Raw genomic sequence first — 12,933 nt, 5'->3', positions numbered from 1 at the left:
TGTGCTCAGATGAGCTGCAAGCTCACTCATATTCAGACAAAAATACTATTTAAAAAATGTCTGTCGATTATGTTAAGAAGCAAGCAAGTATGTCAAGTAAGAGCCACGCAGGCCAACATGGACATTGCCCACATCCACGCTGCCAGGTCCATTAGCATGTTTGTCACAAAGGACAGCAGCAGTGTCTTACGGGACAGCTCACGTCCATGTAAGCTAGCCGAAAACTCAATAGTGTAAGTGTCCCTCATTTTGTGACATCGACAAGAGCCCTAACCCTTGCTGCACCATCCTACCGCAAGGGTGCTCTGACACATACCGCCCACTGCGGTTGCCCAGTCCACATCACAGCACCTAGTGACGACCCTCCATAATTACCAGGGTTGACCTTCAACTCTGTTTGCACTAAGAGTAAAGTAGGAGTCTATAAAAACTCTCTCACCTGCCCCTTACTTCTGGGTTTGCTGCTTCTCCAAATTTAAAGATCAAAACAAGACATGCTTTGGTCCTATCACTATCTGGCCTGGACCACTCTAACTTACAAAACAAAGAAGTGACCAGATAGGTTGTTATACCAATATTAGCAACACCTAGCCAACAAATCCTAAGTGAGCGCTAAAGATTGGTAGAACAACCTATCTGGTCTCCAAATTTAAAGTCGTCATGTGTCACCAGCTGTTTATTGCCGAGCAGGAGGCCACTGTTGAAGGGGTTTGGACCATGAGCCCCACATACAAAACTGTTGAAAATGTCCATGTTTGGATAAACTACTTCAAGGAAAGTGACCAAAGTTCCTCCCTCCTGGTCTAGCTGGACTAGTACCATGAGGGTGGAACAGAGAGTCGAGATGTTTTGAAGGGTCCCTGCCCTGGAAAAAGGGAAGGCGAGTTTTGGTTGCAGAGCATCCTGACCTACCTCTCTCTTCTGATCATCCACAACACAAGCAGGTTTCTATTTTCTATTTGCAGCAACCCTCCGAGTATTTTAATAGAATTTTTTATCAGAAGACATCATCGCCAAGCACCTCTGTGGCTCCTTCTGATCAGTACATCTTAGTACGCATGTAGGTCATTATACCGTCATATGCCTCCTGATTTCACCCTTTGGTGTTTTTAAACAAGCCTAGGACACCACCTTAATAAAGGATACTTTTGTGGTTTATCGTAAGGCTTTTTTAACCAAATTAGCGGATCCAAAGATTTCATCCAGAAAAAACAAGTAATTTCAAACAACTCCCTCAAGCTAGCCACGCCGGAGTCCACTCTGGTAGTACCATCTTACCAGGGTGGGACGTGATGGCAACCTTCTGACTCATCTCAAACTTCTTTCTACTACTCCTTCCAATGCACTACCCCATCTCTCATCCTATACATCTATCAATACATCCTCTACATCCACTCTCTCATTTATCCCAAACCCCATACCACTACTATGATCGCCAAAATAACCCTTTCTAGACTCTCTCCTGCTCTACCCCTCCTTGCATAATCTGACACCTCTTTTTACTATACCGATCCCCTAAAACAAACCTTTCTAAACTCTTCCCTCTGACTCCTCCCCTCCAAAACTCCTTTTTACTCATCCAAAAGCCTCCTCCTACTGCTAAGATCTAAAAAAAATTAAAAATAATAAAAAAATCCTTCACTCTTTTATTCACTCTTTTATCCCTCCACGATCCTTTTCAATCAAAATTAACAGACTAACATGTTCACTTCTCAAATTCCATATTCAACTATACTAATATACTACCCAAAGAACTGAATAACATATCAACTACTCAAATGACTTCATATTTATACTATACTAATTTTCAACACTAATCCTTTAAGGGTTCCGGAGTGGCGTGCTACTCGCCAGAAAAGTGCTTCAACACCCATCAGGGGTAACAAGTGCTATATGAATGCAAATCTTTCTTCCCCTTTTATCCCTCTGCTATCCTTCTCACTCCAAGTAACTGACTAATATCCACCACTGAAATTACTTCATATTTCACCATATTAATTCACCACTAATCCTTTATAGGCTTCCTGAATAGCGTGCGTCAACAAGCGCTATATAAATACAAACCTTTGTCCACCTCTATCCTACTGCTATCATTCCAAATAACTGACTAACCTATCCACTACTTAAAATGTACTTGCATGTTTCACTATACTAATTCAACACTAATCCTCTATGGGTCCGGAGTAGCGTGCTACTCGCCGAAAAAGCGCGTGGACGCCTCGCCAGGGGTAGTAAGTGCTATATAAATGCTATTACAATACAATACCTCGTCCTATACTTGGAATTGCCCTCGCTCTGCGATTTAGCATTTAGTAGGTAGCCAATAGATAGTAGGGAGTTTCCTTTTTGTCCATGATCAATTCGGCTCGGAGCAAAAACGTAGATCATCACGCCATTTCTTGGTGTTGTGATTAAGGGCAGGCGTGAACCTATCTGTGCCCTTTCTCTCTCCTTTTGTGAGATATAGTGACATCTTAGTAAAAAAAAAAAAATTGAAAAGTCAAGTTTATTTTATTTCTTGGTTTTGTAAAGCGCCAACATCTCGAAAGAGGCCATTTTGTATGGATAGATATTGCACAGGGCTGTCTGCGATCTCATAAGGTAAAACGTATTTATAGAATAACAATGCTGATAGTTTATGACGTGGTTGATTTTTTTTTAAATGCCCTTTTCAAACTTTTTTTTTTTACGGTGTAAATTACACTAATTGTAGACAGGGGTTTTAATTGGTGGTTTTTCTACAAGGTTTGCATAGATATGTTTTCCCCTTGCCTCAGTCATACCTTCCCAAGTCCTGTCTGTTGGACTTAGGCCTTCTGGCAGGTTCACCCCTGAACTTTTTGCCTTGAATTATAGTGATTTCTGGTCTTTGCGCACTTTGACACTGTGGCGCAGTGTAAAGTGCGTGTGCTCCCTGAGTGCGTGTGTGAGATAGGCCTGCCCTCCCATAGGAATGCATGGGGAATGTATGTGTCCCTGGTAGTTCCTGATGCGTGGGGTGTACAGGCTCGAGTCTGGTATGTGTGGACTCGTGTGATTGAATGCTGCGAGATGATGTATGTGGCATGGTTGTGTCTTGTGTACAAATGCCACTTCTAGGAGTTGGCACATTAGTGTAAAATATGCCTGGCGTGTGATGGCTGGAGCTGGCTGGTGAGCCTGGCTCCAGGAAGGCTGGATGGGTCTGCCCGGTGGTGAGTGGGAGATTAGCATGCTGATGGCTGGGGAAGAGTGTACCTGTGTCCTGAATGAGGTTGGGTTTTCCCCAGACAATGCTGGCTCCGCCCCCTGAGGTGCGACTGATGACCCTAGCCCTGCCAGTGAATAGAGTGAGGTGATGAGCACATCAAGGGTGCTCCAAAACCAGCTGCAACTGGTTTTCCCCCACCCTGCACCCTGAGACAAAGGATTTACCTGTATAGGAAGGGGCTGTGTCCCCTGACAATTGGTTCTCTTCCAGGATCCCGATAGGAGGGGGCTGCTGCTGGTGGGGCCCAGGAGGGACCGCCATGGGGGCTGTCTCCTGCCCTGTGCGCTGGCCCCTGGGCCCTGCATGCCCCTCCTGATGTCCAGGACCTTCTGCTGTGCCTTTGTCCTTGCCCCAGGGCTGTGGCTGCCCTTAGCGCCCTGTGAGCGCTTTATTTTGCATGCCTGGGCAGAGCGCTGTTGTTTTCCCTCTGAGGGAAGCGCTCCTGCCCCTTTTGTGCCCCAGAGTGCTTCGCTGCACTTTATTCTTAATTACGGGTGCCACCCCGTTTATTTGGTTGTTTGGCGAGTGCCCACCTCGCTGTTGTGGTTTTAATCAATCTCGAGGGTGCCCACCCCTCTTACATGCCCCCGAGATTCACTGCCGCGGCCCTCGCGCCGCAAAAAGGAAGCCAGGCACCGGCGTGCCTGATGTTGGGCGGGACTTCCTGTTTGCGAGGGAAGTCCTGCCCGCTGCTGCGCCGTGATTGGCTGCCCGCCTATCTGGAAGGGGAAGCCGAGTCCTCCCGCAGCCCTGGGCCCCCGTGAGCTAGGGAGAGCCCCGGGGCCGCCTCACCCTGAGTCCCGGTCCTGAGATGGGGGACCGGGTGAATATTGGCGCTGTCGGGCGGGGCTCCCAGGGGTTGGGACAGCCCCGCTACCGCCGCAGAGAAGGAGAAGCAGCCGCCGCCGCAGGAAGAGCCGGTGAGTGCATTGAGGGGAGGGGGGGCGTCGGGGCACATTGCCGGTGCCCGCCCCTCCCCTCCAGAGCGAGTCTCCATGTGCAGAGAGGCCCGTGAGGCCTCAAGCGATGCCGAGTCCCCCGAGAGGGACTCCGCCTACCCCTACCTGGGAGTCACAAGCCCGAGAGGCTCCCCTGGGCCCCAGTTGTTTCAGAGTCCCCCGAGAGGGACTTCAACGGAGTGAGACACTTTGAGCGGCCCCGGTTGGCAGAGGGCCGCTCCGACGACCAGGGCATTTCCTTAGAGCCCCGAGAGGCTCACAGCGCCGCATTGGTTTCTAAGCCCCCGAGGGGCTCAAAGCGCTATTTGTTCACGGAGCCCCGTGGCTCCAAGAGGGCACCAGTGTGGGAGAGCCCACGAGAGGCTCAAGCTGCACCCTTGTTTGTTTTGCGAGCCCGGAGAGGCTCGTGGGGGCAAAATGTGATTCCTTAGAGCCCTGAGAGGCTCCCCCTTGCCCCCGAGTGGTTCTTGAGCCTAGAGAGGCTCCCACGATGCCCCTCATCATCCTCTACAGCTGCCCAGCACTTTGTGGGCAGCTGCTACGTTTAGGTCTTGGCGCAGTGGCGCAACCTGGACCCTGGACTTTGATGTAAGTTCTGTGCTAATGTGAATTCTGCAAATTGTCATTTGCTGCACCTCTGAATGTGTTTTGATGCATCATGTGCCTTGTTCCTTACACCGCTGAATGTAGGTTCTGCATCATGTGTTGTCCTGCCCTGCACCTCTGAATGTGTTTTGATGCATCATGTGCCTTGTTCTTACACCTCTGAATGTATGTTATGTATCATGTGTTATGTGCTTATACCCCTACAGGTATTGTAATACTTAGGTGGTTGTTTTTATCCTAGTGCAGGTGGTGCTAGTGAGGTCCTGGATACCAGTGATTACTGGGTGTGTGCTATTTTGTGCTAGAGTGATTTTACATTCTATGTTTTATATTCTAAAAATGTTACTTCTAAAAGTGCTGATTCCTGACATGGGTCCAGGTGGCCCTGTCTTGTACATATCCCCTGTAAATTCTGCCCTTGCCTGTTGGCACATCGTAAAGTGTGTGTTTTTATCTAATGTGTTTTGGTGTAATACAAAGGCTATTTTTATATAACCTTGTGTGGAGTTTCCTTTGTGGTGGGCCTTTGGGTGTTGTTGCTGGGGTGCGTGCGCAAATACTTAACTCACATCGCCTCCAAGTTTAGCCTTGCTGCTCGCGCCACGTTACCTAGAGGGTGAGCAGGGGTTATTTTGGCGTGTAACTCCCTTGCCCTGACTTAGGAGTGGTGGTCTCTGACTGACTTTGGCGCAAGCCCTGGCCAGCCAGGGACCCCATTTCTAACACTGTCACTAAGTGATATTTTAATTAACAAGCATTGGCATAGCCAATAGGTCTCGCTTGTGGGACCTTATAAGTATTTTGTTTTGCAGCACAATATCCTTGTAACTAAATACTTATAAAGGTCCCACAAGCGAGACCTATTGGCTATGCCAATGCTTGTTATGTTTTGCAGCAGGGCTGTATATCTTGTCAGTGGATATCTTGGGTAGATCTGCATGTAATACTTTGCAATGGGCAATGATTGTGTTTGCTCAGATCTATGTTCATATAGAATTAGTTGCAATCCTTTGTTGAGCAGTGATAAAAGGAAATTGTTTCCTTTCACGGTACCTGACTGAATGAGGAGATTGAATATGAAATTGTAGGATTCATTCAAAACAGGAAATATTTATTTTCTACTAAGTACTGCAGTTGAGAATTTTTTTTAAAACATTTTTTAATTTTTTTTACTGTAGTTATTTGAAATGTCAGTTTCCTGCAACCGAGTGGCACTAACGTGATTTATTTGATGTATAAAGCACATTTGTACGGGTCGTACAATATACGCTTGTTTTGAAATATAGAGATTATGGTGGTTTGCATTCACGTACTTTGAGAGGGCTACAGTTGGATGAGAGATTTAAATTTGCGCCAGTAAGATAGTGTGGTCGGCTGTGCATCCGTTTTACAAAACTTTGGTCAATCTGTAAATTGCATCTTCAAATAAAAGCATTTATTTATTTTTGTGTTTTTAAAGCGTTGTTGGGTAAGCTTTTCATCATCACTGTGTTATTAAAATAACTACGGTTGAAAAACTTCGAGCTTTAAAGTAAGTGATATTTGTAAAAATAAATTATTTGCTGGGCTACATTACGGTGTGCATACCTTCTGCTGGACATGTATATTTATTCACGTTCTGTGCTGTTTCGCATCTGAGGCTGTGCCTTGTTGGAGCTTGCCTGGCGTTGAGGTGACACATGCTCCGACCAGCCCCTTCCCTTACCCACCCAGATAAAGCAGTCTGGACAGGAAGCTGCGAGAGGATAGAATAAATCAAGATGGCGAGGGAGCCACCCGAGCGTGGCATTGTTTCAGGGGTTACCAGGGCAGAGCGCGCTACATGGGGAGCAGGTGCGGGTATAGTCAGAGCGAAGGGACACGTGTGGGTTTCTAATGCTCTGGTGGGAGGCCCATGGGCTGTGCATGGATCTCAATGCGACACTGCCATGTGGCCGTGTAAACCGTGTCATCGCTTTTGTTAGTCCGACATAAGAGTGATGGCAAGATTTTGCAGCTGGTGTCGAGCCTCGATCCTTAGAGCAGCTCTTAGTTGTAAGCTTAAATGACAAAAGCGCCTTGTTTCATTTCTCCGGAAAAAAAAACGAAGGTCCTCGGGCCTGGGGCGTGAATGCGAGCGAGCGAGGAGGGAAGCCGGGAAGCCGGATGGGGGTGGGAGAGCCTGGGGAGTGAATGCGAGCGAGGAGGGAAGCCGGGAAGCCGGATGGGGGTGGGAGAGCCTGGGGAGTGAATGCGAGCGAGGAGGGAAGCCGGGAAGCCGGATGGGGGTGGGAGAGCCTGGGGAGTGAATGCGAGCAAGCGAGGAGGGAAGCCGGGAAGCCGGATGGGGGTGGGAGAGCCTGGGGCGTGAATGCGAGCGAGGGGAGGCAGGCAGATTAGGGAGATGCGCGTGCTTGTGTGGTCACATGACCCGCTTTGTGGCCACGTGACCTCACATGCACTGTGAAGAAACGCCAGTGGTTTCACTAGCCGATCGAGCACTTGAATTCGATCCTATCCATTCCTGCGGAATGGGACAGGCTCGACCTAAAAAAGCAAAATGTATTTGTTCCTAGAGGAGAGGGGGGTTTACACCAAAATCCCCCTCCCACAGATTTTTTGGAGGGACTCAAACTCTATCCTTTATCCTTTATGGAGAAGCGTGGCTCAGTGGTTAGAGGCGGCAGACCCGGAAGCTGAGATCGACCGTGGACCAGGGTTCGATTCCCCGCCTCGGCGGGTCTCGGGCTCAAAAATTCCACGGACTCGACAATTCTCGCACCGGTGCCTACTCGACTCACAGGGTCACACTCTGCGACTCTGGGCAATAGCTTGCTTAATATCCACTACGGCCCCTCGCGGCGGGATGCCTGGCTTTCACCTTGTGGACACCCTGCCGGGGTTTCTCACAGGGGAATACCAGGACGGGTTCCCTAAGCAAGCGCTTAGATACTGTGTTGGTGATTTGCGCTATATAAATACATTTACATTTGTCAAAATTAGATTTCTGCCTTCAGCGTGCTGCCATTTTTCCACTTCTTTGTGGGCGTGCACTTCGATACCCTCATTCCTCAGGTCAACTCTTTCCACGACATTGCCATCATCGACCTTTATCACATTACCCATTAAAGTACTCTGTAATATTAAGACTATGTTCTCTAACCAGAATTCACTGTGGAAGCGGCATTTTTTTTGTTGAAAACACATGTTATGTAGAATAATATATTTTCAACTGTTCTTGGTGTTTATTTTTCTATGGTTGTTTGAACAAACTTTAGTTTTACTAATTTGTATTTGCGCTAGACGCTGTGTTTTTTTGGTTCTCAGACATATGCTTCTGTTAACTTGCTTTTTAAATATTTTATTAAGAATTTATGTGTCGTAGTTGCAATCATGCACCACATGGACACACTTTTATGTGCCAGATGGAGTGTGTGTTGGGGAGAGGGGTGGCGAGGTCCAAACTAGTCTCAAATTGTGCTGTCCAGGCACAATTTTAGTGAAAAGTTTGTCTAAACAGCACATTTTCTCAACTAGATTCATTTTTACAACCATTGCCTTTTTCCTACAGAAAGGACATCTTCTTTGAAAAGTGTGATCATTCAAGAGCTGCTATGGTCAGATTTACACGGCCATGGTTTAAATTATTTGCAGTTGAAGCTCCCTATCTCAGCTTAATACTGAAAATTATTTATTAAATACAAAATATTTTTAAAAGCTTGCAAACCAAGATCTGCCAAGTCTAATGGTTGCTCCTACTCCGAAATCCACATTGGGTCAAGCTGCTTGCCCACACCCTCTCCAAGAGGAGCATCACCATAAGTAAAGCAGAGGGGGGAGACCAATACATTAGCCATCCAAAATCAAGACATCCAGAGGGATCCATACAGGGTCTGCAAGCATTAGGAGTATACACCACAACAGACTGATGATTGCATAGAAATATTTTTCTCTAACCAATGATCGATAAGAGATTACGCAAAATGTAAAATGTTGTTATGTACATTTCATTGTTGCAGTATGTAACTTTTCTTATGTAAAGTGCTCAGATACCAGAGGATCTTATTCATGATATACAAAACTCCCAAAAATAACATAGAAAAAGAATTTGAAAAATAAACCAGTCTATGAGATAATACTCAGTCTTGCGATAAAACATACTCCAAATCCCTTGCATGGCACTTTGAAGTGGCCGAAAGCAGTATGTTGCCCTCACAAAACTCAGAAAATCTTAAATTCAAGTGCAACGGCGCGTTTCCATAGTGATGAACGGTGTGTTGTTACTGATTGTTATTCAGTGGACAGAGGTCATTTCATTGTGGCAAGCCAACGTATTAATAGCATGCACATCCGCATCCTAGTTCCTTCAGGAGGATTTTCTAATCCAAGGAGGCCATTTTTTAAATTTATTTTGTATTTATTTTTTTAGGTAAACCTGGGGACATACAAGTAGAAACAACCCTGAGAAAGTGTGAGAGCACAGGCAGGGGGGTGAGGTCCAAAGATCAAGGAAGCAACAGAATTTTGACTGGACACAGCTGTTGCACACAACTTAGTAACTATAAAGATTGTGGTCTAAACTTAATTAGGTATAGCGTAGGTGGTGAAGACAACGATGTGCCAACTCACATTGTGCCACCATGTTTCGCAAGACGCTAGCTCTCTTCACACGGATTCCTGGTGAAGAGCCAATATCACAAGGTTTGCACAAAGTGAGCTCGAGACCGCAACAGAGAGTCGGTTTCCAGCTCGTGTTTGGAGGTTGTGTACAGCTGATGCCCATCAAGGGTTTTACAACCTCCCCAGGACGTAGGCAATAGCCTCAAAAGCCTTTATTTGTTTTTTTGGGGGCAGTGGTAGAGTCAGCGTGGGCAATACTGGGTTATAAGCTCTGCCACCTCCACATATTGCCATGTTTGGCCGCGCACACAGCCCCGCCCCCTCTCACCCAGTAAAATAGTTGTTTAAGTTGGCAGGTCTTACACAAGGAAGGAATGTTGCAGCCCCACAGGCGTGACACTAACAACATGCACTTTGTAAGCAGAAGCACCACTATTATTTTTTTATTTGCCTACCTGTAGGAAGCTGGCTCTGTATATACTATACCAAAGTAAGGTATGGTATGCACAGAGACCAGTGGATCCCCAAAGGTAGGCAGAGGCTAAAGTAGATAATTCCTTACTCTCCATTTGTGGTAGTGTGGGCAAGCCGTAATGCTTTATCAGAGGGTAGTGTTAAGCATTTACTGTACACACTCAGGCAAGATATGATTTCACACACTCAAAGACTGAACTCTGACCAATTTGTTTTGTATAAAAATATTATTTAGTTGTCTTTTTTTTCTATAACCAAGCCAGGCCTGGTACTGCTAAGTGTAATAATAATTTGCAAGAATAATGCAGTTAAATACAGTTTGAATGCAGTTGAATGCAACTGGATTGGTTACAGGTAAGTCACTTGTTTGTAAAACAATTGGAATTACTTTTCAGATTACTTTGCATGTTACTTTTCAGATTACTTTTTAAGCTACTTTCTCTACTCCGTGTGATATGCCTAGATATCACACTGGAACATTTCCTAGAGGAAAGGTAAGTAAATCAGTTTTTGTACATATGCAGGTTCTTAGGGTTTCATACCAACCAATTCCACACTTAAAACAATTTTCACAAGAAAGAGTAAGTCAGTCAAAATACACTTTATTCGATTTCTGTTAAAATCATAAAAGGCAAATACAAAGCATACAATAAAATATTTTTAAGAATCCACAATACATTTATATACAACATCTTAGCAAATCAAGTGGTAATCTAGTATGAGATAGTTAAAAATAATTTAAAATTGATTTGTTAATACATTCTTAATTAAAACAACACATTCCGAGGGATTATTTTGTTCCTTGCTCTAAAGTCAGCTGTTAGGAAGCTTCCAACACAAAAGGTGGTATATGTGTCAGGTAGTGATTGGAGAAAAATTAACGCAGGTCTTACTTGTGTAAAGCCCATGGTCTTAAGCAGAGGTATTAAATATTTTGCCCTCTCAATGGTATATAACCCACAAAAAAACATAAAATGGAGGGTGTCCTGGTTAAAGAACTGGTCACAATCACAGGGCGGTGCATACTCTGGTTTTGCCCACACTGGAAAACGTCCTAGCGAGTAATGGATCAGATTCATCCTCAATCTTGTTAGCAAAAATCTATGTAGGGGGTTAGTAACATATTTTAAGTATGGTTCCAGAGCGGGAGAAGTGGAAAGAACCAAGTGAGCTCTTACTGAGGGTTTTCTAACTTCAATCTCCTCTCTCTCTAGGCGGGCCCTCCCAAAAAATTCCTGCTTAATCCACCTAATGTCTTCCCTCCTGATGTTCGATGGTACTGAATAAAGCTCGGGTCTCCCAAGGGAGGCAAATGAAGATTTGATATATTTCAACCATGGTATTTTCATGGCCCCCTCCCTTGAGATCACATCTTTAAGGATACCATGGTTTAGAGTTAGCTCCGAATTTAACCATGTTTTAAGACAAAAAAGTAATGGAGCCAGTTTCAACCCATCCATAATGTAAGGGAGGCCCACTTCCTCATGAATAAAGTAAGTGGATGTGGATTTGGGGACGGATAAAATTTGCCTAATGAGCCCGTTTTCTACCCTCTGAATTTTATCCAAATTTACATACCCCCACAGAGCGGAGCCATACATTGCAATGGAAACACACTTACTTTTATAAACCTTCAAAACTGCCTCCATTGGTCTAGCCCCTAATCTTTTTGTAAAAGCCAACAAGGCTGATGTTGACCGAGCTAGCGAGTCAATGCAGTCCTATGGGAGAAAACAATGTTCTTGGTTTAATCGTAAGTACTTAGGTTTGGTTTTCTGGGGTTGCAACCAGGGTTCCCCCAGGGTCGAGCATGAACTCTAAGACCCCCCTAGGCGGCACTAGAGCGGCGAGGTGCAGAGTGGTGAGCCCCAATGTTATCCAATGGGGGATAGGGAGCCTCCGGTTGGTGGCTGCTCACAAACAAGGTTGTGGACTTACGCTCAGGGCAAAGGGGGAGCCGATTAAGCATACGAGCTGCACCAACAGTGGCACAGGGGCAGCCGGGTGTAGGGTGCTGTTTTGGTGTCGGTTGCTCAGTTGTTTTCAATGGGGATTCTCCAGCTGCAACAAAAACTGCAGGCTCGGGGACGAAGATCTTCTGGAGGCGACCTCTGGTTGGAGAGGTAAGTTGGGGTGTTTTGGGATGCAGGGCCACCATCGGATGGGCCACCGAAGGCTGTGGGACGTCAGGTGCAGGGGTGGCTTTTGGCGTTGGGTTTTTCTTACCGGCTCCAGTCGAGGTAAGGGGGGAATCCTCCAGAAAGGGGCTGCAGGTGTTGGTTGGAGACTTGAGGTAGGTCAGGGATCACCAGATCCCAGGTCAGGATCGCCAATGGAGACCTCCTCGTGGTGTTGGCCCACTCGGGCCGTGGGGTGCAATGTTTTGCAGACTTGCGGATTTGGCCGGCGCCAGAGTCTGTCGGTGAGCAATCCGGTGCTCACGAGAGAAAGTCTAGTTTGGGAAGGCAGAGCAGGTCCTCCAGGTTCTTGGGGGCTGCAGGACACACTGGGATTTCGCTGGAGCAGGTCGAGGTCAGGGCAGGCAGTTAGGGTTGGGGCCAAGTCAGTTGGTGTCCTCTTCTTTCAGCACAGCTTCTTCTGGCCTTCTTCTCGTCTGATGAGGCATGGTTCGGGGTTGCCCCTAAATACTACATTTTGGGGCATTACAGGTAGGTATAGGTCGAGACCAATGGGTCCCTTCCTTGGGGAGGGTACACCCCCTATTATGCCACCCTCCAGTGGGAGGTGGGCATACGCCTCACTCTGGTTGGCTGGTCCCTCCATCTTCAAGATGACGGGGCCTGAGAGTTGTGCTTCACCTCACCTGAGGGGTGGGGTTGGCAAAGGTGGGCACACCTCACCTGCTAACTTGGGTTTCCCGCCGATTATCCCACCCAAAGTGGAGGTCAGAACCGGTGGCGACCAGTTGCTGGGAGCAGCAAATGGCTGGGGCAGCATACAAAGGCGGCAAGCGTTTAAAGCTTCCCCTTCGTGGACCCAGCCGATCCTGGGGGAGTAGGCTTGGCACCTCGTCCCAGGATGTGC

General features: G+C 46.6%; 1 protein-coding gene across 1 annotated transcript in view; it reads right to left on the bottom strand.

Moving 5' to 3' along the window:
• TJP3 (tight junction protein 3) overlaps nt 1–12,933 on the bottom strand; it is a 148,596-nt gene that overhangs the window by 122,769 nt on the left and 12,894 nt on the right. The gene's annotated exons all lie outside the window — the stretch shown is intronic.

Source organism: Lissotriton helveticus, chromosome 12, assembly GCF_964261635.1.
Source record: "Lissotriton helveticus chromosome 12, aLisHel1.1, whole genome shotgun sequence".
In the NCBI taxonomy this organism is placed as follows: Eukaryota; Metazoa; Chordata; class Amphibia; order Caudata; family Salamandridae; genus Lissotriton; species Lissotriton helveticus.
This window is presented reverse-complemented; position numbering and strand designations above follow the sequence as displayed.